Source organism: Rosa rugosa, chromosome 6 (assembly GCF_958449725.1).
Source record: "Rosa rugosa chromosome 6, drRosRugo1.1, whole genome shotgun sequence".
Taxonomy (NCBI): Eukaryota; Viridiplantae; Streptophyta; class Magnoliopsida; order Rosales; family Rosaceae; genus Rosa; species Rosa rugosa.
The window spans coordinates 10,543,310-10,549,309 of record NC_084825.1 but is presented as its reverse complement, the minus strand read 5'-3'; positions in this window follow the sequence as shown (position 1 = coordinate 10,549,309).

The window sequence follows — 6,000 nt, the reverse complement described above, 5'->3', positions numbered from 1 at the left end:
ATCTCCGATAAAGTGAAGAATTTTAGGAGATATCCCCAATAAAGTGAAGAAATATCTGTAAAAAACGATTTTACACGTTATTTATAAATATCTGTAAAAAATAATTTTACACATATATTTCTTCACGATTTTACACTTTATCTGTAAATATCTGTAAAAAATAATTTTACACAGACATTTCTTCACTTTATTGGGGATATATCCTAAAATTCTTCTCTTTATCGGAGATATATCATAAATATCGTAGATCAGCGAGAGACTTTCAACCACCTAGAGTATCTTTTTGTTTTTATAAACCTATTATAACTTGTGGTGTATAGGTTGAAGACAAAATTTATATATATAAAAAAAAAAGATGGAATTTTTTTTTTAAATGAAAACAAAAATAGAAAAAAAATAATAAAAAAACGAAAAAAAGAAAAAAAATTTCCTTTTTTTTTTTAGTTTTTTTTTTGTCTTGAAATGACCATTTTAGCCCTCAAAAGTCAGACTTAACGGTCCAAATTGGACGGAATAGTAGAAATTGGACACGGCTGATTGAAATTGGAAAGCTTGGGGGGTAAACTGATTAAATTGAAAGGACAGGGACTAACATGAAATTACCCCCAAACCTTAGGGGGGTAAACTGAATTTAATCCTTTTCAAAAACTCTTGTTTCCTTGATCCCTTCATCGAAAGCTACATATATTTTAATGTGAGGTAATCTTTATCCCTATTCTTATGTTGTTTTTCATTTTTTCTTGTCGATTACTTGATTTTGATAAACCAAAACCCGATTTCTAGCATAATATCTTCACCCATAATACCTATTGATTTGCTAAGCTTCTACATAAGTAAGATGATTAAATTCAGTGAATTGCGCGAATAGTGAATATTGAAGAACACAGAGTACAAAGTTACAAACACAAATTGTGCAAAATAATAGTTCAGAGGTCAGTAAGCTTTAGCTTTGTTGATTGAGTTTCCCTTTGTCTGTGCTTTGTTTACTCTTTTACTGAGAGTATGTAAGAGCATTATGACCTGGAGGTTATAAGATGCCATTGAGTAGACTCTTTTTCTGATAGATATTGTGAATGGGATTTGGTTATTTGTTATGACTTTCCTGGTATATGGTTAGAGCTTACTAAATTTTGACACAAATCACAAAAACATAAAATGTTTTTGGTCTGCAATTGACACATACCACTACCATTATTACAGCTTCCAATAAGAACCGAAAGTTCTCTTCCTAATTCAAAATTTATGCACCCCCTTTAATCCATTATAAAAGATAGTAGTCTAAAGTGGAGAGTTGCATGTAAGATATGGCAAAAGAAGTGGAACATAAAGCTTCTTTATTTCACTTTAGTTTTGCTTTATTTACATTATTGAAATCATCTCATCAGACAACAACTTCTTTTCTTAATTCATAAGAAAAATAAATTGACTAAACACCTTCCCCCTCCCTCACAACAATTCCAAACCACACTGGCCAGCACCAAAAACAGACAGAACTAGAAAAATATATGGTAGTTTTCTTTATGGATTACTTATGTTGTTATTTGATCAATATTAGTTGCAGTAGTTGATTTAATTATACTATGTTGACTTCTTGAAAAATGACAAGTTGATTTAATTATATACAGTAGTTGCACCATTTGTTTAAATGACAAGTTGATTTAATTATACTATGTTGACTTCTTTTTTTTTTTTTTTTTAGGGGAATGAAACTAAATTCATTGACTTAATGGTAGTTACAATCAAGGTTTATAATCTCCTCCACACTTGGAGGAGGGAAATGAAACAAATTCAGAGAAAACGAAGACTGCTTCGCTTCTTGAGCTAACCTATGTGCCACCAAGTTTGCCTAGCGCCTCACATAGCAAACCTGAGCAGAAGGCGCTGCCTGTAGAAGCTCCCTAAGATCATGGATAAGAAAACCCAGATCAGATTGATCAAGGGCCTGGTTTGTCACCGCCTGTACTAGGACTTGACAGTCCGTCTCCACTATTAGAGGTACAAAGCCATTAGAAATGGCAAACTATAATCCCAAAAGCAAAGCTAGTAGTTCAGCATGCCTTGCTGAACTTGTGATCGGAATTGTATGACGAAAGCCCCCTAGACAAGTTCCCTCAAAGTCCCGAAAAATACCTCCAAGCCCTGCCTTTCCATTTGCATTACAAAAGGCAGCATCCACATTTAATTTAACCATCCCCACTGGGGGTTTACTCCATCTCACATTCAACACTGTTGTTGAAGCCTGGGGTGAAAAATTTGCAGCTTTGTATTCTTCCCACCAACCTAAGGTCATGGGAACAACCTCCGAAGCCAATCTAGGAGCATGGCTCCATACTTTGTCATTGCGGTTGCGCCAAGTAGCCCAAATCAACATCAGTAAAGAAGCAAAGGTAGTAGGAGACTGAGCGTAAGAAGTCTCTAACCAGTCAGCAACAGTTGATGTGGATGCTAAGCTAGGGAGATTCGCCAGTTGCAAAAAAGACTTGGCATGAGTGCAATCCCGTAATGCATGTAGAGGAGATTCAACTTCCTCATCACAGAATGGGCATTGGGTATCAAGATCAATACCACGCTCACTAAGCCGACTCCGTGTAGGTAGGATATTTGAAGCAGCCTTCCACACACAAATTTTTACCGTCCCAGGTACAGGAGCTTTCCAAATTTGATTCCAGAGCTTGGAACTAGGATTGTGGTCAGTAGTAATCTCCCCCAATATTCTACCTCTCGCAATATGGTAGGCGGATTTAACAGTAAACCTCCCTTTTTTATCACCACTCCAAATCCACCTATCTCCATGAGCTCTAGGGCTAAGTTGTATAGCTAATATTTTTTGAACAATGTGCATAGGGAATAACTCAGCAAGGAAAGAGTAATTCCAAATACCTGGAGATGAGATGAGGTCCGAAACCAGATGAACACGTGGAGAATAGAATTGATGCAAATCCTCTCCTAACAGCCAAGGATCATGCCAAATATTAGTGGAAGTCCCTGTACCTACAAGACGCCGAATGCCTGCCTTGAGCACATCCCTACCATGCATGATACTTCTCCAAGCATAAGATGGAGAAGATCCTATATCAGCCTCCCAAAAGCTACAATGAGGAAAATAGATCGCCTTCAGAAGCCAACAAAGCAAAGAATCTGGTTGTTGTATCAAACGCCATCATTGTTTAGCTAACATGGCAAGATTGAATGCAAACAAGTGTCGAAAACTCATGCCCCCCAAGTTCTTAGGTTTACATAGATCATCCCATGCTCGCCAATGCATTCCTCTTTTTTCCTCCGTGCTTCCCCACCAAAACTTAGCACAAAGTTGATGGAGCTCTTGAATTAGATTTTGTGGAAGAAGGTAGCAATTCATGGTATACAACGGCATAGCCTGTGCAACCACTTTAATGAGAATCTCTCTTCCTGCTGCACTAAGCAATTTTGTACGCCACCTTGTAAGCTTCTTTGACAAGTTGTCTTTGAGATAGGCAAAAGTTTCAGATTTTGATCTTCCAACCACCGTAGGAATACCCAAATACTTCTCATGCTTATCCACCACCTGAACACCCAAGATTGCAGCCATTTGTTGTCTCATATGGGCATGTACATTGTCTCATATAGGCATGTACATTACCACTAAAAACTACATTACTGTTGTAGTATACATGAAATTGTGGTAAAACTATTATGTCTATATCATGTAAATAGCATTATTATGGCTATGTATGATAGCACTTAAGAGTGGAGAAGTTTGGTATCAATCATGTTAATGTTATGTATGAAAGCACTTAAGTAAATGGATGATATTAAATGTAATAGTGGTAAGAGTAATGGAATGTAATAGTATTACTCCATGCTTTTTATCCCTATATAAACCCTCCATTGTGAGAAGAATAAACACACCAATTCACTCTTCATTCTCTCCATCTAAACTCTCTCCCTCTCTCTGTTAGTTTACGATTTTCCTTAAACACGTTATCAGCACGAAATTGCTCTAGAATTAGAATCGAAATTGTCAAAATAAAGGAAGTTCATAATCCGATCAAAGCCATTTTTCCAAACCTACAAAAAACCTCCAAAACCTAGTACATATCAAAGCCCTTGATTCAAGAAGCCCAGAACCGGTTTCAGAACCGCCAGAACCGGCCGGAAACCGCCCGAACCGGCTGCCGGAAGTTTTGAACCGCTGCCGGACCGCTGTCGAGTTCTGCCAGACTGCTGCCGAGACCTGCCGAGCAGCTGCGCAGAAGCTGCCGAGAAGCCCTGCCGAGACCTGCCGAGAAGCTGCCGAGCGAGCCCTGCCGAGTCCTGTCGAAAGCTGCCGAGACCTGCCGAGTGCATCTGCCGAGCCCCTGCCGAGCCCCTGCTGCGCAGCTGCCGAACAGCTGCCGAAGCACCTGCCTAGCACCTGCCGAGCTGCTGCCTAGCAGCTGCCGAGCTGCTGCCTAGCAGCTGCCGAGTTGCTGCCTAGCATCTGTCGACACTTTTCCGACAACTTTCCGACGACTTTTCCGGCGACTTTCGGGACATTTTTCCGACAACTTTCCGGCGACTTTCGGGACACTTTTCCGGCGACTTTCCAAGCCATTTTCCGGCGACTTTCCGGAAGCTTTTGGGCAACTTTTTCGGTCATTTCCGACAACACTATTTCAAGGTATTCTTTACTAAAAGTTCCCGCTTTTGAGTTTTTATTTATTTTTCTCCTCCTTTTTCTTTTTGGGAACTTACAATTAAAAAGCGGAATTATAGAAATTCACGCTAAACGAACTAAGAGCGTTCGTAGTCAATGAACTAAGAGTGTTCATAATATTCGGACTAAGAGCGTCCGCAAGCATCGACTTATGACCCTATTAAACATCATTGTTTCGGTCTAATCCAAATATTCTTGGAAATTGATTTCTTGGTAGCATAGCTCGGAAATCTTATTGTTTTAGTTTTTCGTGGAAGTTTTAAACTCCGAAACTAATACATCTTTTTCTTCTTATATTTCAAGGATGTCGAATGAACCTAGACTCGAATTTCAAATCCTTGACTCAACTGGTTCGGATTACCATAGTTGGAAAACTGACGTTGAGAACCATCTCACATCAAAAGGGATATTGCCCATAATCCAGGAACCAAACGCGGGCCTTGTGTTCCAACGAACACCCATAAAGCATGCACAAGCAATTATCTTGATGCGACGCCATATGGACAAAGCACTCAGATTAGAGTATATGTCCATCAAAGATGCAAGGGACCTATGGGTGGCGCTAGAAGAGCGCTTTGATAATATCCAAGATTCCCTCCTCCCTGACTTGAAGGTTCAATGGAACAATATACGCTTCTCCGACTTCAAGTCTGTTGCTGAATACAATTCAGAAGCTCTTCGGCTAAAAGCCATGCTGAAGTTCTGTGGAAAACCTCTCACAGAAGAAGAGCTAATTGAGAAGACTCTCTCCACCTTCCCCGTCGCAGCAATTATACTATCAAAGCAATATCGCACTGAATTTAATGCTGGACGACTTACGAAGTTCAATGAGCTTATCAATATTTTGTCGGTGTTGGAGAAACACGACAATATCCTTGTGAAGAATTATAATTCAAGGCCCGTAGGAACCAAAAGCGTTCATGAGGCAAATTATAATGCACCCAAGAAAGGGCGCAAGGAGCGGTACCCTACTAATAAGGGGCATGTATACCCTAATAACAGGGGACATGACGGACGAATGGGTCCATACAACCGCCCCAATAAGGAAGGAAACCGCAACTTTGGAGCGGGCACACGTGGTGGCAATTCCACACGTGGGAAAAGAGAATATAACAACACCATGGGCCATAACACTGTGGGCCGTGGAGGTCGCATAATACGCCGTGGTAGTAGCAGCAACAACCCGCCTAGGGAATATCCACAACGTGCACCTCAAATAAAGAAAGTCAACCACAATGACATGTGTCATAGGTGTGGATCAATCGAGCATTGGTTTAAGCAATGCCAAGCAAGTACTCAACTAGCTGCACGCTACAAGGAGTACA